Source organism: Microcaecilia unicolor, chromosome 2, assembly GCF_901765095.1.
Source record: "Microcaecilia unicolor chromosome 2, aMicUni1.1, whole genome shotgun sequence".
NCBI classification, from domain to species: domain Eukaryota; kingdom Metazoa; phylum Chordata; class Amphibia; order Gymnophiona; family Siphonopidae; genus Microcaecilia; species Microcaecilia unicolor.
The window spans coordinates 78,543,478-78,567,670 of record NC_044032.1 but is presented as its reverse complement, the minus strand read 5'-3'; the positions used below and the strand labels follow the sequence as shown (position 1 = coordinate 78,567,670).

At 40.8% G+C, this 24,193-nt stretch overlaps 1 protein-coding gene across 4 annotated transcripts in view; it reads left to right on the top strand.

The window, feature by feature from the left end:
• The window catches only part of DAB2 (DAB adaptor protein 2), a 179,915-nt gene that overhangs the window by 15,038 nt on the left and 140,684 nt on the right, over positions 1-24,193 (top strand). The window contains exon 1 of one of the 4 annotated variants that reach the window (XM_030193071.1): positions 23,822-23,893. The exons of the other annotated variants lie outside the window; for them this stretch is intronic. The gene's annotated coding sequence lies outside the window, so the exon portion shown is untranslated. Of the gene's footprint in view, positions 1-23,821; positions 23,894-24,193 lie in introns of those variants that run through there. 4 annotated transcript variants of the gene reach the window in all.

The following is a 24,193-nucleotide window of genomic DNA, read 5'->3' as shown; positions in this document are numbered from 1 at the left end:
CTGGTTTTGTTGCCATATTTTTTCTGTTTTAGCAGATATTAGTTTTTGAAGGTGAAGTCTTTCTGGTATGTAGATGCGAGTATGGGCATATAAAATTCCCCCCCCCCCCCCTCAATGGAAAAGTACACAGGAAGACAAGAATACTTGCACTTTTATGTGACTCTAGTGTAGGCAAGTTCTGGGCAAATTTTAAGCAAAGCATGGGCAAAATTATATATTATTTTGTAAACGCTTAGGGTCGCCCAAATCGGCATAATCGAAAGCCAATTTTGGGCACCCTCAGCTGCTTTCCGTCGCGGGGACGACCAAAGTTCACGGGGGGGTGTCAGCAGCATAGCGAAGGCGGGAATGGGGCATGCCTAGCACATGGGCATCCTCGGCTGATAATGGAAAAAAGAAGGCCGTCCCTGACGAGCACTAGGCAGACTTTACTTGGTCCATTCTTTCTTGCGACCAAGACTCAAAAAGGTGCCCAAAGTGACCAGATGACCACCGGAGGGAATCGGGGATGACCTCCCCTTACTCCCCCAGTGGTCACCAACCCCCTCCCACCCTAAAACAAAAACTTAAAAAAATATTTTTTTCCAGCTTCTATGCCAGCCTCAAATGTTATACCCAGCTCCATGACAGCAGTGTGCAGGTCCCTGGAGCAGTTTTAGTGGGTACTGCAGTGCACTTCAGGCAGGCAGACCCAGCCCCCCCCCCCCCCCCCCCGCCTGTTACACTTGTGGTGGTAAATGTGAGCCCTTCAAAACCCACCATAAACCCACATGTAGGTGCCTCTCTTCACCTTAGGGCTATGGTAGTTGTGTACAATTGTGGGGAGTGGGTTTTGGGGGGGGGGGGTTGGGGGGCTCATGACCCAAGGTAAGGGAGCTATGCACCTGGGAGCAATTTGTGAAGTCCACTGCAGTGCCCCCTAGGGTGCCCGGTTGGTGTCCTGGCATATGAGGGAGACCAGTGCACTACGAATGCTGTCTCCTCCCACAACCAAATGGCTTGGATTTGGTCATTTCTGAGATGAGCGTCCTCAGTTTCCATTATCTCCGAAAATCGGAGATGACCATCTCTAAGGTCAACCTAAATGTGGAGATTTGGGCGTCCCCAACCGTATTATCGAAACAAAAGATGGTCACCTGTCTTGTCTCGATAATACGGGTTTCCCCGCCCCTTTGCGGGGACATCCTGCGAGGACGGCCCCAGAAAAACTTGGGCGCCCCGTTCGATTATGCCCCTCTATGTGTGTATATATATATATATATATATATATATATATATATATATATATATATATATATATATATATATATAAATACACACATATATATTGTATAGGAAATATAAATAAATATAAATAAAATCATGATTTATATGCCTTTTATATAAAATGTATTTGATATGTTAGTGAGAGCACCTGTCCTGCAAAGTATAGTAGAGACAGGTAGGGTCTTGACATATCGAAATCAGGTCTACCCTCCATGCCAATGTTTTAGCTAGTCATGTCTCCTTTGTGAGGTTTTAATTTGATGTATTGCAATGCTTGCTCTTTCAAAAATACGGAAAGAATCCTTGATTTTGCAGGTGGTGGAAAAATCTGACATTTGCATCACTGAGCCTTGACATGTAAATGCTGATTTTTTTTTTTAGTCCGTTATGTCCTAACGGTTGTGTGTATGAGCACCAACCAAGGATAAGCAAGAGTTGATGGGGGGGGGGGGGGATGGTGGTGAATTTTAAATCTTCACTTGGATCTGGCAGTATTTGTATCCTTCTGTCTTCTTTGCTCCCCTTCATGTTTGAGGTAATTAATCCATTGAAGAAATTGTCCAGGGGGATTTTAACTTGCATGTAGATAATGGAAGTACCTTTTATAACAGGGTGCCAGGTTTAAGAGAGTAAGTTGGCACTTAGGTGTTAGTTTATAAAGACACCTGGATGCTTGTGTTTTTCATAGAATACTAGTGTGAAACCCCAAGCAAGAGCGCGGAGTGGGCCAGTGGAATAACACAGCTGGACAACAGATATGAATGCAAAATAGGTATTTATTTACAGGATTTCCTGGGTCTGTTACTTCACAGGGCCCGGGTGATAGCATCTTGTTAATCCACATAGAGCTAAAAAGCTAACTTCAGCATATAAGAAATGCAGTGTAATATGATGTATGTGTGTGTGTGTGTGTGTGTATATATATAGTTTTATTTATTTATTTATTGCATTTGTATCCCACATTTTCCCACCTATTTGCGGGCTCAGTGTGGCTTACAATACATTGTGAATGATGGAAATACAATTTGTTGCAGTACGATTATGGGTTACATTGTGAAGAGTTATGGGAAGACAAAGTCAAGATGTCATTTGGGGAATAGAACAATGGAATGTAACAATGGGGAATTGATAGGGCGATAAAACAATAGCAAGAGAACATTAGGGTATAACAATTTTATCTGTGGGTAGAGATTTAAGTGTGGTGAAAATACGGGGGAAGAGAACTCAGAAGAGAGTGTATTGATGCATTTCTATTAGTGTGTATGGACTTCATGTGTTTTGATCCTTGCAGTAAATTTTCTCAAAGAGATGAGTCTTCAATAGTTTGCGGAAGTCGGTTAGTTCGTAGATCGTTTTCAGGTTGCGTGGTAGTGTATTCCAGAATTGCGTGCTCATATAAGAGAAGGTTGATGCATGCAGTACTTTGTATTTTATGCCTTTGCACTTAGGGAAGTGGAGATTGAGGAAAGTTCGGGATGATCTTTTAGTGTTTCTGGGTGGCAGGTCTATTAAATCAGACATGTATGCAGGGGCTTCACCATGAATGATTTTGTGGACTAAGGTGCATACTTTAAAAGTGATACGTTCCTTGAGTGGGAGCCAGTGTAGTTTCTCACGTAAGGGTTTTGCACTTTCGGATTTTGGTTTTCCGAAGATGAGTCTGGCTGCTGTATTCTGGGCTGTTTGAAGTTTCCTCAGTATTTGTTCTTTGCAGCCTGTGTATAGTGAGTTACAGTAGTCCAGATGACTGAGTACGAGTGATTGCACTAGGCCGCGGAAGACAGATCTTGGAAAGAATGGTCTTATTCTTTTCAGTTTCCATATGGAGTAGAACATCTTTTTGGTTGTGTTGTTCGCGTGAGTCTCAAGTGTTAGGTGGCAGTCAATAGTGACTCCAAGGATTTTTAAAGTTTCTGAGATTGGCAGATTTAGTTTAGGTGTGTTAATAGCGGTAAATTTATTTGTGTTGTATTGGGAGGTAAGTATGAGGCATTGAGTTTTTTCTGCGTTCAGTTTCAATCGGAATGCATCTGCCCAGGTGTTCATGATGTGTAGACTTTGGTTGATTTCGTTGGAGATTTCATTAATGTCTTGTTTGAAAGGAATATATATCGTTACATCATCGGCATATATGTATGGGTTGAGGTTATGGGTTGATAGAAGTTTTGCCAAGGGGATCATCATTAGGTTGAAAATAGTTGGCGAGAGGGGGGATCCCTGCGGTACTCCACATTCAGGTGTCCATGCAGCAGACATAGTTGAATTTGATGTGACCTGATATGAGCGTAAGGTTAAGAACCCCTTGAACCAGTTTAGGACATTGCCTCCGATGCCAAAATATTCAAGTATGTGTAATAGGATGCCATGGTCAACCATATCAAAGGCACTTAACATGTCAAATTGTAAGAGGAGTATATTGGTGCCGGTTGCAATCGTTTGTTTAAATTTGGTCATTAGGGTAATTAATACTGTTTCTGTGCTGTGATTTGACCGGAATCCTGATTGGCATCATGCAGTATGGAGAACTTGTTGAGATAGTTTGTGAGTTGTTTGGTTACCATCCCTTCGGTTATTTTGGTTATTAGTGGTATAGATGCTACTGGTCTGTAGTTAGTTATTTCGCTTGCGTTTTTCTTTGTGTCTTTGGGTATTGGGGTGAGTAAAAATTTTTCCATTTTTCCTTTGGGAAAAGTTCGTTTTGTAGCATGAAGTTCACGTGGTTCGTTAGGTCTATTATGAATTGTTGAGGAGCTGATTTCATGAGGTTGTTTGGGCAGATATCTAGTTTGCATTGGGATTTGGCAAATCTTTTGAGCGTTTAAGAGATGAGGTCCTCTGACATTAATTCGAATTCAGTCCAGATCCTGTCTGCTGGATATATTCCATCTTCTGGGTCTAGACAGTTTATATACAGTGCAATCTGCTTAAGTGCAAGGGTCTGGGACCAAAAAAATACATGCAGTTAACCAGAGCGTGCACTTAACCGTTGTGACCCCCAAAATAAGCTTGACATCTGATAAACATATGTACAGTACTGTTTATTATATGTACAGTATACAGTCTCCGTTAACTGACGTTGGGCTTACTTGAAGTAATCAGTCATAGTCCTCTGTACACTGTTGTGTCTGTGAGTTCCATAGACTACGTCCGTCAGACGGTAAAAACTGTCATAGCACTGACATCCAGTGGCCTCTAGATAGGCTCGCACGGTGTTGAGACTCTCCAGCGCTCTTGCAAAAGTGACAGGAGGTTGTTGAATTTCGTCAGCATGTGCCTCCCTGCTCATGTCATCATTTGTTTCATCATCAGCCGTTGCCTTCATGTAAGTGCATAGCTGGACATCAGTGTTGTCGTCAGCTGTTTGTAGATCGTAATCAACAGCTAGGTAGTGATGAAACTCCTCTTCAGTAACACCAGCTAGGATGTCAATAGCCTGTTCGTCTGACACGTTTGCAACAGCTGCATCTGTTTCGTCCCTCTCCACATCACTAACAAAGCTTGCCCGCTTGTAGCAGTTCACAATGATTGCCTGTGTAACATGATTCCAGGCTTCTTTCTGCATATGTAGGGAATCGAACAGTGATAGATTACGAGCCAGTCCAACAGCACGTTTATCCTTGCCAGTCTGGTCATCCATAACGCTCATCAGACGACGTAGCACAAGAGCCCGATAATGTTTGAAATTGGCTATTATGCCCTGATCCTTAGGTTGGATCAGAGAGGTAGTGTTTGGTGGCAGGAAGACCACCTTGACGTTAGACAGCCTGACATCATCACTATGTGCAGCACAATTATCACAAAGCAACAAAATCTGATGCTTTTGTGTCTGCATTCTAGTGTCTAACTTCTTTAGCCACTGCTTCCAAATTTCCCCAGTCATCCATGAATTTGCGTTGGCCTCGTATGACACAGGAAGTCGCTTAACATTCTTGAAGCAACGGGGCTGTTTGCTCTTTCTAATGACGAGTGGTTCCAACTTCTCACTCCCATCCATATTGCAGCAAAGGAGGATCATCAGTCGGTCCTTCGACGTTTTACTTCCTGTAGTTTCGGCATGTTTGAATGCAAGTGTTTCATCAGGAATTGCTCGCCAGTAGAGACCGTTTTCGTCAGCATTGAAAATGCCATGAGGTGCAAACTCGATCAAGATGGTAGGAAGAACTGAAACAACCCAATTTTCAGCACCAAAGTCATCAGCGCCTTGTTTTTCACCATGCTGTTTCTTGAATTTTATGTTGTCCCTCTCCTTCCATCTTTCCAACCATCTAACAGTGGCTTTGAATTCAGTTAGTCCAAGACTTTCAGCTAGCTGATTAGCTTTCTTCATAAGCAGTGGACTACTGACAGGAACTGTCTGCTCCTGACTTGAGAAAACCACCGAAGAAGAGCGTCTTCTACATCCTCAGCTTTTCCCGCCCGTTTTCGTTTCCTGTGTGGATTTGTATTGTTTTGCCAGTCTTCTAGAAGCTGATCTTTCTGCTTCAAGATCCGTGAAATTTGACTGGGATTGACACCATATTCTTTAGCAATAGATGCTTGACTTTGTTTGTTTTCTAATTTTTTAAGAACTTCTATTTGTTCAGCCAGTGTTAAAGTCTTACGGTTGCGCAACGACGACGACGATGACTCCAGTGTACACTAACAACATTCTTTTGCTTATTCTGCCTGTGGCAGTTAACCAATGAGATTTCAAATTTACCGCCCCTTTGTCACACGCCAATCGGCTTCCATATTCCATGCGTGTGCTTATGCGGAGTCTTTCCTGCAGAGGAACGGTCTTAAACCATGCATATAAGCGAATCTTGCACTTATCAGTGGTGCGCTAAACCAGTTTGTCTCCATAGAAATTGATGGTGCCAAAAACGGGACCGAAGTACGGCATGCAGTTAAACAGAGCATGCGCTTATCCGACGTGCACTTAAATGGAGTGCACAGTATATATATAATCAGGCACCACTCTGCACTGAAACACGGCCCGTGTTGGGTCTTCTGCATTAAAGATTTCTTCAGTGTTTCAGTTTTGAGGCTGTTTTGTGGAGTTTTTTTTTCTTGGCCTGCTGTAGAGGAGTCGGCCTTGTCGTCACATTTATTATTTACCTAGAGCTTCTTGCTGTTTGCTTAAGAGTTACGCAGATGACATTCAGGTACTGATTCCAGTAGGGGACACTGAAGTTTCCTTGCTAGTCAGTAATTGTTTTACTATGATTCATACCAGGATGGATGCCAACTACCTTGTCCTTAATTTGTCCAAAACTACTAAGTTGAGTAATACCTTCAGTGATGTTCTCATACCTATCTCATTATTTCATAGCCTGGGGGTAAAATGTAATTCTGCTTTTTCATGCTAAGAACAGATTAAGGCAATTATAAATACTGCCTTTTCCAAACTGCATCTGTTTCATCTGTTTTCCTGGATGTTGTGCATACAGCTGAGTTTTGTTCAGTCTTGCAAGCAAACATGGACAACTATAATGTCCAAATATCTGTTGAGAGTGCCACAGGTCATTCAGAATTATGATATTTGGTTGCTCACAGGTATATAAAAAAATGCGACAATGGGGCTTATTTTCAAAAGAGAAAAACATTCAAAAAGTGGCACAAATTACTTTGAGAGTTATATTTATATGGACAAATCTGCATTTGGACATTTTTCTCACAAAAACATCCAAACTGGTATTTTCAAAACCAATTTGTAGACATTTTTCTATGAAGTTTGTCAGAAGCGCATTCAGATCACAAGGGGGCATGTCAGGGGTGTATTAAGGGTGTTATCTGGGCGTTCCTACCACTTGGACGTTTTTCTGCCATAATGGAACAAAACAAAAACATCCAGGGTTATAAGTTGGACATTTTGGTCTGGACCTGTTTTATTAATGAATAAGCCACAAAAAAGTGCCCTAAATGACCAGATGACCACTGGAGAGAATCAGGGATGACCTCCTATTGCTTCCCCAGTGATCACCAACCCCATCCCACCCACCCCCCAAAATGTGATTAAAAACATTTCTTTCCAGCTTCTATGCCAGCCTCAGATGCTATACTCAGGTCCATTAGAGCAGTATGCAGGTCCCTGGAGTAGTTTAGTGGTGAGTGCAGTACACTGCAGACAGGTGGATCATGGGCCGATCTGGAGCTACCGCCAGCCCAACGCAGGTGCAGCTGGTAGTTCCAGCCCCAGCCTGCACCATTTCCCGTGCTAAGGAAAATAGGACCCAATTTTTTACCGCAGCAGTTACCTGGCAGTAATCAAGCAGCATCGCAAGCTGTCGGGTTAGCACAGGAGCCCTTACCATCAACTCAATGGGTGGTGGTAAGTTCTCCCCCCCCCCCCCCCCGCATTGCCATGCTGTAAGAGCAGTCTTACCACATGGCCATGTCTTTTTTTCTTTTTTTTTTAGCCTTTTTACCCGCTGCAGTAAACAGGGCCTCAGCATGCGGCAAAAACATCCCCCGACATTAGTGCAGGGCCCTTTTTACCGCAGCTTAGTAAAAGGGCCCCTAAGCATGCAACTTCGCACTTTGGGCACAAGTATTTACACCTGATTGGGCCTGATTAGGCGTGGAAATGGCAGTATTCTATAAATGTCCACCTAAATCCTGGGATCACCCCTGACCCGCCCAGGTCCCTCCCTTGGCCACGCCCCCTTTGGAATTGTATGCGAGAAGTTAGATCACAGGTTATAAACTAGGAGTGTAAGGTAGATCCATGTGTAACTGCTAATTAACACTTGTTAATACCAGTAATTGATTATCACCTCATAAATTAGTTAAACTGTGGATCTGGGATCTACGCTCAAAACTGCATGCTCAATTTTGGACACCTATGTCCAAAGTTTATGCCTTCCATAGCACCTAAATGCTAGCAATATGCACATAGCTTATAGTATTCTATAAGTTACACATTTAAATTGAGGCCTGCCCATGCTCTGCAAGTCTCCCTGCGCACAGAAAATCTGATTAAACAGCCCTATAATTTGTGTTTTGAAAATTTTTTTTGTAAGTGGCAGCCATGGTGCAGGTGGGAAATTCCATAGGAGAGGGAGGTAGCTTTGGGAACATTTTTCTTTGCTTTTTTTTTTTGTGGGGTAGGGTATACTGCTTTGTTCTCTTTTCTCAAGATGGGACTCCCTTACCCTCAGTCACTTAGACGGGGAGGGGGGGGCACAAATGTAGCTCCAGGGTAATTAAATTTGCCCATCTCTGCTGCCCATTTTGCCCTTTTACTTACAAAAGCTGGAAGACCCTCTACATCCACTGGTGGAAGGAATTGTAGTCTTGCAGGGTATCCTGAGTGAAATGTTGCTGGGTGTGGGTAAGATTGCATCTTGTCTGTTTACAGCTCTGAAGTTTGAACCTAAATTTACTTGGAAAAAAGATTGTAACTGGAGCCAGTTATTTTATACTTTTTGACAAGAACTGACCACAGAAATCTATTTCCCTATACAAGCCAGGTCTAAAACTTTTAGAAAGAGTGAAATTTTACTAATGACTGATGGGCTTGGTAAATAGAGTACAGTTATGCAATGGAACTGAATCTTTTAATCATGCTTACCTGGGATGAATGGGAAATTCATAGCATATCCCTCTGTCACCAGTTACTAGGCTTAGGGGCCCTTTTACTAAGCAATGCAAGCATCTACGTGCACCCAATGCACACCAAAATGGAGTTATCACCCAACTACTGCTTGGCTGTTGCAGTAATTTCATTTTTGGCGTGCGTCCGATATGAGCTTCTGAAAAATATTTTTTATTTTCTAGCGCGCGTAACGGACGCATGCCAAGTGGCATTTGGCATGCGTAGGTCATTACCACCTGGTTACGGTGTGAGTCTTTACCGTTGGCTGGCGGTAAGGTCTCAGAACCAAAATGGATGCGTTGCAATTTTCATTTTGCCATACGTCTATTTTTGGCAAAAAAAAGGCTTTTTTTACAGGCTGCTAAAAAATGGATTGGCACGTGCCCAAAACCTGCGCCTACACTACCACAAGTCATTTCTTAGCACGCCTTTGTAAAAGGACCCCTTAGTGGATTGAATTGTACTCAGGACAGCCTTTTCAATCATGGGCCGTACATAATTATGATGACACAGAGACTGATGCTAATACAGAGCTGGGTAAGCTATGGCTTCTAGACCAAAAGTGTGGGAGAGGAGCTATTTGCCCATCTAGCACTAATGCCATTTTTAAAAAGTGATGCTCTCACAACTTTCTATTCATGAACTCAAACCAAATCAATTGTACTCTATTTTGATACAATGCATTTACAAGTGAAAATTCAGTTTTAGGTGGAAAAGCCACTTTGCAAACATTCAATAATTCATGTTCTCTTTGTATTACTACCAAGCTCCAAATAAAGGGGTCCTTTTACAAAGGCGCGCTGAAAAATGGCTTGCGGCAGTGAAGGTGTGGGTTTTGGGCGTACACGCCAATCCATTTTTAAGCACGCCTGTAAAAAAGGCCTCCTCCCTTCACCCCCCCCCCCCCCGAAAATGGACATGCAGCAAAATCAAAATTGCCACGCGTCCGTTTTGGGTCTGACACCTTACCGCCAGCCATTGACCTAGCAGTAAAGAACCCGGGTGGTAATGACCTACGCACATCAAATGCCACTTGGCGCATGTCCATTACGCGTGCCCGAAAATAAAAATATATTTTTCAGATGCGCGTATTGGACACAAGCCAAAAATGAAATTACCGCAAGAGCCACATGGTAGTCAGACGGTAACTCCATTTTGGCGCACGTTGGGCGATCGTGGATGCTTACGCGGCTTAGTAAAAGGGGCCCAAAGTTAAGGTTGATTTCTTCTGGTTAATTCTATACTGCTTTTCACAAAATAGCAATAAAAGGATGCAGTCTGTAAACAGAGAGGAAACAATTCATTTCAAAAATGATCAGGATACATACGCTAATTTATCAAGAAAAGGTTCTGATATGAATAAGGTATTTTTCACTCTCTACACTTTTTGCAGAAACATACCTTATCCATATGAAAACCTTGTTTTGTTTGTTTATTTATTTATTTATTTATTTATTTATAATTTCAAACAATAATATACAAGATATCCTTGCTTTAGGAAATACAGAGAGATAAGTCATATAGGATCAATTGAATAATTATAGGAAAAGAAAACAAGGAAAACAAATCTCCCTTTCTTAGACCACAACTATAGGGTGGGGGGGAATCAGAAAAGTTGAGGAGAAATTTAACACAATCAAATTTTATAGGAATTAAGGCCTAGACCTAACCACAGGTATATTTAACACTATATTGAACCTTTGTCCTGGAAAGTCATTTAGCAAGCTTCTTTAATTCAACAAAACTTCTCAATTGTTCCGGCTCAAAAAAGGTATACTTATTATCCTGATATTTTATAAGACATTTACAAGGATAAGCCAGCAAAAAGCTGGCTCCTAGCTTTTTAACATCATCTCTCAATAACAAAAACTTCCGCCTCTTTTCTTGGGTAGATTTTATAACATGAAAACCTTGTTTTGATAAATTAGTGTATGTATGCTGATCATTTTTAAATGAATTGTTTCCTCTGTTTATAGACTGCATCCTTTTATTACTATTTTGTGAAGCATTCTTTGCTACTTTTAGTCTCTATTATGTATACGCTGGTTAGTCCTTTTTTGGAGAAAACAGTTGAAAATTTATTTTATATCCTGGTCATCTTGTTCAGTTGTATTTATGGTGTTTTAAAATATATTATATTGACCTTATATATATTTTTATGACCGTATTGTTCATATTTTTTATAATACATGTTTCAATGATTTTGGGGTTCTAAATGTTGTTTTTTATTCATATTTATCATTTTTGGTTGTAATGTTTAATTCCTATTTAACACATTTATTTATGCTTATATTGTTTGTTGACAATGAACATCGCTGAGGTCAGTTAGAATTTTATATATATAAAAAGCTATCGAATGATTTGTTTGAAAATTTTCATCTAGGTATTGACTTCTTTATATTTGGCTGGATACCTGAGATACCCAGCTCCATGACAGCAGTATGCAGGTCCCTGGTGCAGTTTTTAGTGGGTGCAGTGCACTTCAGGCAGGCAGACCCAGGCCCATCCCCCCCACCTGTTACACTTGTGGTGGTAAATGTGAGCCCTCCAAAACCCACCCAAAACCCACTGTACCCACATGTAGGTGCCCCCCTTCACCCCTTAGGGCTATGGTAGTGTTGTACAGTTGTGGGGAGTGGGTTTTGGGGGGCTCAGCACCAAAGGTAAGGGAGCAATTTGTGAAGTCCACTGCAGTGCCCCCTAGGGTGCCCGGTTGGTGGCCTGGCATGTGAGGGGGACCAGTGCATTATGAATGCTGGCTCCTCCCATGACCAAAGGGCTTGCATTTGGTCATTTTTGAGATGGGCGTCCTTGGTTTCCATTATCGGTGAAAACCAAGGTCATCCATCTCTAAGGTCGACCATCTCTTAGGTTGACCTAAATGTTGAGATTTGGGCGTCCCCGACCATATTATCGAAACGAAAGATGGACACTCATCTTGTTTCGATAATACAGGATGCCTCGCCCCTTCGTGGGGACATCCTCAGAGATGGGCGCCCTTAGAGATGGGTGTCCCCGTTCGAAAATGCCCCTCTTTATGTTTTAAGTATATATGTTCATTTTTTTATTTACCTGTATTTTGTAGACTCCTGAGGCAGGCACTTTAGCTGAAACACCATGCCATGTCACGTCATCATTTTTAACAACAATTTTATTTGTGGAATAAAGTATATATGATATTCTCCATCTCCCTGGCATCATTGGAAGAGTCTCCAATGATGCCAGGGAGATGGAGAGTATCATATATATATACAAGAGTCTTGTTGATCACGCTACTCTTTTGTCTGTCCGGAAGTATGGTTACAACGCTAAGGGGTAAAGGTTAGCTCAAGTTATCTGCAGCAGGTCCAATTTTATTCCTTAATACTTAACATCCATATGACCTCATTTGTCTGTACTGAGCTCACATGAAGTAATGGAGAATCCATAGCAGTATAACTATACTGAAGGGAAAATAAGAAACAGCACTGAAGAAGAAACTTTTGGAGTTCTGTGTATCGGCAGCTCCTGAGGAAGCATATTTTGAGAAACGGAAAGGCTCTGTTGAGCCCAGCCAAGATAATCTAAGGGCCCTGTTTACTAAACTGCACTGTAGGCACGCTAGCGTTATTAGCACATGCTAAAAATTAGCATGCGCTAACACTAGAGACACTCATATATTCCTACGGGGGTCTCCAGCATTAGCGTGTGCTAATTTTTAGCATGCGCTAAAAAGGCTAGTACACCTTAGCAAACTCCTTTTACCAAGCTGCGGCAAAAGGGGGCCTGCACTGGTGTCAGTGAATGTTTTTGGCATGTGCCGAGGCCCCCTTTTACCGCAGCAGGTAAAAGGTAGGTCTTTCTTTTCTTCAAGAAATGGCCGTATGGCAAGTGGACTCATTGAGGTGGTGGTAAGGGCTCCTGTTCTTACCTGACAGTAACTGGACAGCACATGGCACTGCCCAATTACCGCCGGTTACACACCGACGCTACAAAAATAAAAATATTTTTGTAGCACCAGATATGGCGACGTGCTGGGGGGGGGGGGGGGAACTACCACTAGGCTGCTGTGATATCCCGATGGAACTTCCTTTTTAGCAAGTGGTAAGCCCGCATTGGGCTTACTGCCACTTTGTAAAAAGGCTCCTAAGTTTTGGAATGTTGCTAAAAATTATGACTGCTATGAAAATCATTGAAGTGAGCTGAATACAGACAAATGAGGTCATATGGATGTTAAGTGTTAAGAAACTATTTTAAATAGGAAAAGATAAAGTAAATTTAGAAAATAAGGGGCCCTTTTACTAAGCCGCGTAGGCATCCAATGCGCACCAAATTGGAGTCACTGCCCGGTTACCACGTGGCCCTCGCGGTAATTTCAATTTTGGCACGTGTCCGCTATGCACATCTGAGAAATATATTTTTTTTCTGCTACGTGCGTCAAGTGGCATTTGGCATGTGTAGGTCATTACCACCCGGTTACCACATGAGACCTTACCACTAAGTCAATGGCTGGTGGTAAGGTATCAGACACAACAAAAATGGGGTAGAGAGGGCCCAATGTCAAGAGATCAGTCACCACACATAAGGGTAAGATGCTCCAGAAAACCTTTATTAGGTAAGGTATCAGACCCAAAACGGACGCGTGGCAATTTTCATTTTGTCGCACGTCCATTTTCGGCAAAACTTTAAAAAAGGCATTTTTGTAGATGCACTGAAAAATAATTCTGTGCATGCCCAAAACATGCGTCTACACTACTGCAGGCCATTTTTCAGCGCAGCTTAGTAAAAGGACCCCTAAAGGAGGTGAAGGTTTTTCATACTGATGATGGAAAAATTCAGTAACTTTTCAACATAGCAATAAAGCTTGTAAGGTGCTGTTATAAACATCGAAGTCTTTTCCTCCATATAAACTTTCAATTAATAGAAACAGAGAATAAAACAAGTTAAATTAAGCAGTAATATAAGTTGAGAAGTTAGCTATTAGTCAGTGATAATAGATTATTTAAATAAGCTAATTAGCCAATGTGGATTTATAGCATTATCTGTGGAGACAGGTCCTCTTCTCTTTGTTTGTCAAAATGATTTTTGTGCATTGTTTCTGCTAAGTTGCAAAATTGTGTGTCAGAGACAAAAGATGAAAGCAAACAAGAGGCTAAGGATGTTGCTAAAAGCAATTTTATAATGGTATCTGATGTATGCCGTTAAAAAAATGTGTTTTCTATAAATAACACCTATAAAGACGTAAAGCCGCACCCTAACTCTCATCTCTTCCTTGAGCAAGATTTCAATATGAAAGAGATCAAAGTGTTAAGTAAGTGGCATGCCCTTTCTGTCCATGGTTTATGAAAACAATGTGAAGCATATTATTTTTTAAGTTGTACAGTGCTGTTTACACATTAAGGTGGACCTAATTTTTTTGCACAGTTTTGATTTGTGTACATTTTGTGGATTTTGTTTTGCGAGGGGGAGGGAAGAAGCAGGGGGGCTGTTTTCCTTTGCAGAATGCTAAATATTGCATAAAATGTTTCACTCAATTTAGACGTATAAAATTCTTGCTGCTTTGCAATTTTATTTCATTTTTGCTAGTTTTTAAATCAAGCCTCATGCCTTTAGCCTTACAGCTTCCCTGGAGAGCAGTTCCAGAAGCCTGCTGAGTTCAAGGACAATATGTGCTTCCCATTTCATTCCATAGCAGCTTCTATTAGAAGAAAAATAAAACATCTGTTGGTTTGAAACAAAGCTCTAATTAAGTTCAGACCCCACCAAACTACTTGTTGCAGCTATGGTGTTTAAAAGAAATGCACGCAAGTAGCTCTTTTCATTTCACTATACCTTCTGTCCCCTTTCTACAAATTGGGTTTGAGGAAGAAATAGCTCATCCATGTTTCTAGAACCAGTGGCATACTTCAACACTATCTTGCTACTGTCATTTATACAGTCATATATGTGTTCTTTGAAAGAAAGATGGGGAGGGGAGATATGATAGAGACACTTAAATACCTATGCAGAATAAATGCACAGGAGGCAAGTCTCTTTCAATTGAAAGGAAGCTGTGGATCAAGGGGACATAGGAAGAAGGTGAAAGGGGATAGACTCAGAAGTAACCTAAGGAAACACTCTTTCATGCAAAGGGTGGTGAATTTATGGAACAGCCTCCCAGTATCCTGTTTTCAACAGTGGCCAATCCAGGTCACAAGTACCTGGCAGAAACCCAAATACTAGCAACATTACTAATCTCCTTTCCATTCAAACCCCCACCCCCCACTCCATGATCACCCTTGATCTCCTTTATATTCAATCTATAACCTCCAGCACCTACCTGAGGGAGGCAAGGGTCCCCTGCTTTGGTGGTTTCTGTCTTCAAAATTGCTGCCAAAGCCCCTAACAGTAGCTTTGCAGTATTACTGCTTGAGAAACAAGCTACCAAATAAAGTAGTACTTTCTTGTTTGGCAGCTTGACCCAATGAGTATCCCAATGAGCCACCAAGGAGATTGACAGTAGGTGCCGAGGGGGGGGGGGGGGGTAGAGGGAGCCTGTAGTTTCAACAAAACTCAAAATCGGGTTTCTCAGGATCATGACCTAAGCAGGAAAAAGCATTCAAATAATATCATGCACATCATCTCTACACATATATTCCTCCATTGGCTTGCTGTTTCTCTTCTCTGCTGCAAACAACTCATAACTTGTACACCAATAAAATTGTGTTATGCCAAAAATGGCGGCTTAGGACAGAAACATCCTTTCAATTCTTAAGAATCATTTGCATTGCTAAATATATGAAGTATTATCTGTAATACAGTGGAAAGAATGTGGAGTACTATCAGACACATCAACATACTAAAACAAACCCTCCACTTTTAGTAGCTGTTTAACAGTGTTTAAGCAAAGTGAAGGTTGTTGGGGTTTTTTTTTGTTTTTGGGGGGGTTTTTTGGTATGTAAATATATGAAGTGTCAAATATTTATAATCTGATGATCAAGACATTTGATAGCAAATGATTTAAAAACAGGCTAAAGTAATGCTCATATCCAAGCTGAAAATTTGCAAAACAATTCTCCAAACTTCTATTCAAAATGTCTGTGCTGTCAAAAAAAAATATATATATGCGCCAGAGTTCCTTCTGAATTAAAACAATGGCAACAAAACTTAAACTTCTGTGTGTTCAATCTTCCAAATTTGCTAGAGTTCTGGGTATCCAATGCACCAAAAAAAAGCATTCTTTGCATCAAGCTGACTGATAGTGGACTGATTTTTGGACCAAATCAAATAATTCTGATCTATATTGCCCAATTATATCTGCATCTTTTGCCCAGCCTTACATAGGATGATTTGAACGTCCCTCAATCCTTTATAAAATATAGATGCCAAGTGCCCTACCACAGTGTTTCCCAAGTTGGTCTTGGAGTACCCCCTTGCCAGTCAGGTTTTCAGGATATCCACAATGAATATGTATGTAAGAAATTTGCATATAATGGAGGCAGTATATGTAAATCAAGTCCATGCAAATTCATTGTGGATATCCTGAAAACCTGACTGGCAAGGGGGGAATACTCCAGGACTAACATGGAAAACACTGTCCTACTTGATTTCACCTGGAAAAAAAAGCTGTTCTGTTCTTAGAATATTGCAAAGTTTCCCCAAAATTTAACCTACTCTTCCTTAACTGCAGCCATTAAAAATACTGTGTGGATAGCAACCCAGACTTTGTCCACAGCTTGACCTCTAGTGGCAGTACTAAGAGACTACCAGTAGAGTTCAAGTGGTACCATGGAAAGCAGGAGTGACTGGGGGTTGTTCCTGTCTCGTTATCTTAGACCACTGGGGAGTTCTTTAGGTAGGTCAGGGAAGGGTCTGAGAGGGATGTCTGTCAGGGAGGTAGGTGTTCTTGGGGAGACTCTTCTGGCAAGCTTTTGAAGTCTTGACTTGCTGGAAGATCTGCTTCAATACAGGCACCAGCCCCTTTAAGATGCTCTCTGGGAGCATTGGGCTACCTGTTAGCAGCCAATGCTCTTGAGCAGGAAAAATAATGTAACTTGTATGGTTGATAATAAGTTACATTATTCATTACTGTAGGAGACAGTAAGCTGAGTTTACTGCAGGTTAGTGATTCTTGCAGTAAACTAAACTGCACTAAAATGCAAGATTTTACCATATCTTAGTAACTTCCCATTTAAGGGTAATCTCTGCTCCTTCCCAACTTAATGTTACAGGTACATTATTAGAGCTAAGGAATTCCAAAGTTTGGGCAACACTCAATAAATCACTGAACATTTACCTCTTTCTCATAAACCCCCATTTGATCACTATAAATAAAGAGTCTCTTTTACTAAGATGAGCTAAGAAACGGGCTTAGCACATCCTTAGGTGGGACTTTCCCACACCTAAGCCCATTTTTAACACAGCTGTCAAAAAATGCTTTTTTTTTCTCTATTTGTTGAATATATGGCCATGTGCTAATTAACATGTGGTCATTTAGGAGGCACTAAGGGCTCCTGCGAGAAGTCAGCATTATTCATAAGCATGTGCTGATGTCATCACACTAGCTAAACAATGCTTCTATGCCCATTCTCCACTCCTGACACACCTCCTCCTAAAAACATTTTAAACAAAAATACTGGAAACTTAGTGCACGCAGATGGACAAAACTAACATGGAACACTTCAGTGCATCCCACATTGGGCCATTTTTCCTTCTTAGGTACGTGTTAGTGCCTAACTCAGCTTAGTAAAAGGGCTCCAAAGATAGGAAGCACCCAACCCATTCTCCTAGATAAAACTTGTGCAGAAATTTTGAGGGCCTTTTATGAAGCGACAGTAAGCCCAATGCGGGCTTACCGCTCGCTAAAAGGGAAGCACCTCCGGGCTACTGCAGCAGTGGTTCCCTTCCCCAGCAGTGGTTCCCTTCCCCAGTGCGTGCCATTTCCCGTGCTGCAAAAATATTTCAATTTTTGTAGTGCTGGTATGTACCCAGTGGTAATCGGGCAGTGCCATTCGCTGCTAGGTTACCACTGGGTTAGCATGGGAGCCCTTACCACCACCACTTCAATGGGTGGCAGTAAGTTCTCCCCCAAAAATGGCCACACGGCAAGTGCTTCACTTGCCACACAGCCATTTCTTTAAAAAAAAACAGACCTGCCTTTCACCCACTGCAGTAAAAGGGGTCCTCGGCACGCATGAAAAACAGGCCCCCTTTTGCCACAGCTTCGTAAAAGGACCCATTTGCACTCTACATTTGGGGGTGAATTTTATAAATGGTGCCTAAAAAATCGTGACAAAAAAGCACTTAAATGGTATTCTATAAGCCATGCCTAAAGTTTGGTGCAGTTTAGAGAATAATCCTTAAGTGGAGAGTGGTGTGTAAATTTTGGCACCAACGTTTGCCTCAATGAAAATGTGGTGCAAATGCCCCTGCCTAAATATACATGCAGAGCACCCATATTCTATAATTACATGCATAACACAAAACCAGGCCCCCGATCCGTCCCAAAATGCCCACAACCCTCCCATTTCCATGCCCACTTTTTAAGCGCAGATCCCACGCCTAAATTTACATGCGTAACTTCTAATTAAATCTAAATAGTGACAGTAATTGTTTGTTAACAAGTCAATTATTGACACTAATTGGTTCATTATTCTATTTAATTGCGCAGGCAAATCAGTTGAGTGCCTAACTTTGCGCATACAATTTTTGGTGACTTTTATAGAATCAGGGTGTTAATACAGAAATGGGCTGATAAATTTGTACTATAGCTGGCTTCCTATGGCTTCTGAATGTGCTGTGGTAGAATAGTGTATTTTACCACAGCTTATTAACTATCCCTTTTGGTGTCCCCCAGATACTAAGCCCTTTATGATGGAGTGGAGGAGTAGCCTAGTGGTTAGTGCAGCAGTCTTTGATCATGGGGAACTTTGAATGTAGTTGCAAAAACCACAGAAAAGCAGTATATCAAGTCCCATCCCCTTTCTTTTCCTGTTCTACAGAACATCTATATTTGTCAGAAAAATCTGAATCAGCTGATTTAGTAGCCATAATGCCACTATGCATAGCCACCCTTGAGCTCCATAAATGTTTTGAACATGCCCTACTATCATTCTTATTTAAGCAAAAAACATTCTATTAATTTTTCATGAACTGATTCCAAACAGTTAACAAAATAATAGAATGGATACATCTATTTGAACCATCATTCTCAGAGCCACGTGACTATTATTCAGTCTTTCGGAAGAATCCCTGCAGTTGAAATGCAGATGTTTCAGAATGGTACATTGACCTTTTCCAATGCCAGTAATATTTGGACAGTGCCGGTACATGGAGACTCAGGCAATTATGTGTTTGAGCAGAAAAATGTTGAAAACATTAAGCAGCTGCTACACCAAGATTTATGTACGTAATTTTCATTGCAGGTCAAGTCACATAGGGATGTCCATGAATGCACTATTGTACTATGAGTAATATATGATAAATAATTACGTGCCACACATTTAAAGAAGTGAATATTGTGTAACAACCAGGGTTGCCTTACACTGGAAAATACAGCGTGTTTCTTTCCTAGAAATGCAAGATTCTGATTTTGTTGGCTAATTCTTTCCACTGATTTGTCTAAATTTTAACTTCAGGAACATGCACCAACAATATCAGTCAGATTAAAAGTTAGATTCAGAGTAAACTGTTCTGTGCATGTGTCAGTCAGGAGCTTCAGGGCATGAAGAATCACTTTATTAACCAAATATATTATTCTGGTGAGTTGATCTTATATTATACTTGCTTCTTCCTTTGTGTAGTTAATGGTAGTTGACTTTAAAAAAGAGTTGGAAAATTCCTGGAGGAAAAGTCCATAAACCATTAGGTTAGACCTGGGGAAAGCTACTGCTTATCCCTGAAGTTAAATAGCATGGGATCTTGCTACTTTTTGGAACTCTGCCAGGTACTCATGACCTGGACTGGCTGCTTTAGGAAATAGGATACTAGGCATGGTGGACCCATCATCTCACCCAATATGGCAATTCTTATGTTCTTATTATAAATTGTAATGTGTTTCTTTAATAGAGAACATATTTGTGGAGCCATAACAGATGACATGGCCTATTTATAAAAGCAACACTTTGGGAACATGCTGTGCTGAGAACAACATAGAGGTCCTTAAAGTCTTCTAGTAGGTTCAGTGTGGTAGAAACTTAGTGTGAGGAGAAGGGGTCCCATTTCCTTTCTCTCCAGTGGGTTGCACAGCAACTGTTGTATCAAGGCATGAGCTACTAATCCAAAAGGTTAAATCCTAATAGACTTTAACCTTTTTCTTTTTTCAAGACTCAGGGATGGAAAATATGTTTTAAAAAGCTTTCCATTCTTGTATGTTTGCTCCTCCATGTCTTCAGGTGATACATATGAAGGCATGAGTTTTCTCATATCAGGAAAGATAACTTTCTCATAGGATCTCTCACAGGGGGATGATTTTCCGAGTGGTTTGCCTGTAAGGGACCCAGAAACCCCAAAGCTACCTGTTGTCATTTGATGAGAATAAAGAACTTTATACTAAATATCCAACTTATGGGCTCATTTTTGAAAGAGAAAAATGTCTATAAAGTGTCATAAAGCAACATTTGGATGTTTTTCTCACCAAAATGTCCCCATTTCCAGACATTTTTCTATACAGTTCATCTGCAATGAGTCCAAATCTCAAGGGGGCATGTTGGAGGTGTGTTAAGGGCAGGATTTGGGCTTTCCTAAGACCTGGATGTTTTTCAGCCATAATGGAAAACAATGAAAACGTTCAGGATTAAACTAAAGGAATCAGAGGGTAACTGAACACAAAAGTCCCACGAGAGAAATAAAACAATGAGGCAGACTTTGTAAAAAAACAATGTCTATTAGTAGATTAAAAGCTCCCAGATATTCAACATAAAATGCCCGACATGACCATGTTTCGCCAGTATAGAAATGACTGCGTCAGGGGCAGTGGGTCACCAGCTTTCACTGCAACCACAGCGTTTTCTATGTTTTAACAGCCTGGTTTATTTTGAATTTTATATCAATTGGTGATCCACTGCCCCTGACACAGCTATTTTTATACCTAGGAGCTTTTAATTTACAAATAAAGACATTGTTTTTTTACAAGGTCTGCCTCATTGTTTTATCTTCCGTATTGGATTTGGCGAAACAACTGCCTTGTTGTTTTCTGCCACGAGAGAAATAGGCATACACCAAAAGGTGGGAAACAAAGGAAGGCTGGACAAACCACAGGATCAACAGAAAAAGTTTATTACTGCAATGAGTAAAAAGAATGCACAATAACACAATTGATACTCTTGAAGACTCAACCTGGCACCGGGTTTCGGCACAGATGTGACTGCCTCAGGAGTCTGATAAAATGGGAGTAAAAATGAAATTGTACGGTTGATTAGAAATGATGGGGTGATCTTTAAAAAGACTGTGCATACAAGAATGATGCACTGTTCAAAACACTAGTGTAATATAGTACCAAATACGCTGATAAAAACAGAATATCAGGTAGGTTGTATGTGCCGGTCTCCTCCTCATTGAAAAATACTACAGCAACGCCGGCCGTTTTGAGCTAGTCCTGTTTTAATAATGTGAAGCCCCCAAAAAGTGCCCTAAATGACCAGATGACCACTGGCAGATTAAAGGAATGACCCCCTTCCAACCCCCAAAAATGTAAAAGAAACAGTAAATACCAGCTTCTATGACATCTTCAGATGTTATAGCCTGTCCTATTAGAGCAGCAAGCAGGTCCCAGGCTGTTAAACTTGTGGTGGAAAATGTGAGCCCTCCAAAACCTACCAAAATCCTACTGTACCCACATATAGGTGATACTTGGAGCCATAAGGGTTATTGTACAGTAGGTTTTTGGTGGGTTTTCGAGGGCTTACTATACAATATAAGGGAGTAACGGTGAGGTGTGTACCTGGGAGCTTTTAGGTGAAGTTCACTGCACTGCCCCAAAGGGTGCCCCCCTGCTCTACTGGGATGTCTGTGTGGCCAGTCTACTAAGAATACTGACTCCTTATACATCCCAATGGCTTGATTTTGTGCATATTTCACTTGGATTTTTTTTTTTCAGAAATGGACCAAAAAGGTAAATGCACAGAGCACAAAAACATCTAGCAAGTGACAATTTTCGAGAAAAAAAAAAGACATTTTGCTGTTTTAAAGAGGGCTATATTTGCTATTCCAATTCTGGACATTTTCAGCAAAATGTCCAAAGTTGGACTTAGATGTCATATTGAAAATGCCCCTCCATGTATACATGGTGTCAATCTGATATTATACATCAAGCGAGACATGGATTACAAATCCAAAGTTGCCTATATTTCATTGTTAACATGAGAAACCTTGGCATGGGCCTCTCTAGTTTGGCAAAACACAAAAAAACTCTGAATGGATTCCACACACAAAAAAGCTCAGCTTAAAACAAAAGCATATGGACACCAACTTAACCTTTGAAAAAAAACTCCCTCAATTTCCACTATTTTGAGTCTTCACTCTTTAATTTCTTAATTTTTAATTTTTCAGAAAGGAAGGAAAAAAGCCTCAGCAGTCATAGGTTAACACAGTGGAAACTAGGTACCATTCATTTAACCCAATCCACTCTCAACATGAGAACCACAGCTTCCTTCTGACTCAGTCCAATCATCGGCAGCAACCTCCCAATACTCTTTTTAATTTCTTCACAATTCTCGCTGCAAACATGTGATAAAGTCATGTATCTAATGTCCAATCACACAGCAAAAAGCACTTCATTTGAACGTGCTCAGGATGCAAAATCCAGATGTATGCACAAAAGTCAAAATCCTGCCCCAGCTTCACTATTTGAAACACCCTCTGCTTGTTGTGGGTGAAAGTATATATGAAATAGTCTGAGCTAATCTAATCTGAACATTTATAATGTGCTTAATCTCTAATTAGGTTCAAAGTGTCTTACAATATAAAAGAAATACAATAAAATTGAAGACTATAAAGTCAAAATAAATACTTTAGGAATAGATAAGTTTTCAAATACCAAAGGAAGGATTAGAAAATTGCAATTTTGTTGACAATGGAAGGCCATTCCAGACCTGAACAGCTTGAAAATACAAAAAACCTTTCTAGTGTACTTTTCACATGCCACAGACCACTTCTTACTGAATTACCCCTCAGATGCACACATCTGAGAGGTAATTCAGTAAGAAGCAGTCTGTGGGTCTGTACATATGTTTACCTGCCTATACACCTCTAATAAATGGTTTTAAAATTACCTTAAAATAAGTATCTGATATTAGTTACCCTTGCTCAAAACTGTGATGAGATAGGGAAGGAGAGTGAACTTCAGATTGCACTGGAGCTGAACAAGATTTCTGCTAGAAGAATGAACTTCACGGTGGGTCAATCTGTGCTTTAAGTAATCTGGGTAAACTCAGATCTTCTTTAGGACCCTTAGGGGTCCTTTTCTTAAGGTGCACCAAGAAATGGCCTGTGCTGGTGTAGACGTGTGTGTTGGGCGCGCACAGATCCATTTTTCAGTGCACCTTGCAAAAAACGCCTTTATTTTTTAGCCAAAAATGGACTTGCGGCAAAATAAAACTTGGCACGCATCCATTTTGGGCCTGAGACCTTACCGCCACCCATTGACCTAGTGGTAAAGTCTCACATGTTAACCGGGCAGTAATTGTCAGCGTGCGTACAATGCTGATTACCGCCCGGTTAGCGCCGTGCACCAGAAAATTTCCAGGGTACATAGTGGGCGCATGTAGAAAATGAATTGACCACCCGGGCCACACAGAAGCCAGGCGGTAATTCAAAATTGGCGCATATAGGATGCACATATGTGCTTACGCAGAATAGTAAAAGGGCCCCTGAGATTTGCCTTGTATTTAGAAGCAGCTTTCCCTTTTCTAAACTGGAAAGGAAAATTTTGTGTTACTTTGTAAACCTTGTTTAACTAAAGTGTGAAAGAAATTCCAGTAATATTAACTTTTTAATAGTCTGTATTTTGCCCTTTGCCCACATCTCAACCTTTGCTCACTAACCACTCTTTCTGGTGTGCATCTACATACCAGCGCATTAAGGACTCTATGCAAGGTAAGTTTATTAGTTTTTTACATAGTTATATTTACTCCTTTTATATGCATGCATAGAAAGTTGCTTAATGTGTACAAAGTGTATAGCATATTAGGGTTTATTAATCCATCATTGTCTCCTTAGAAGTAGAATAAAAATCCTGTACAATTTATTATGATTAATTCTTTCCCCTACTTCTCTTTTACCCCAGCTTCTCATCTCTCTTGTGACCATTGTCTGATATAACTATCCCAATCATGCTCAAATTCTCTAACTGGGTTCAATTCCCACTGCAGCTCCTTGTGACTCTGGGCAAGTCAC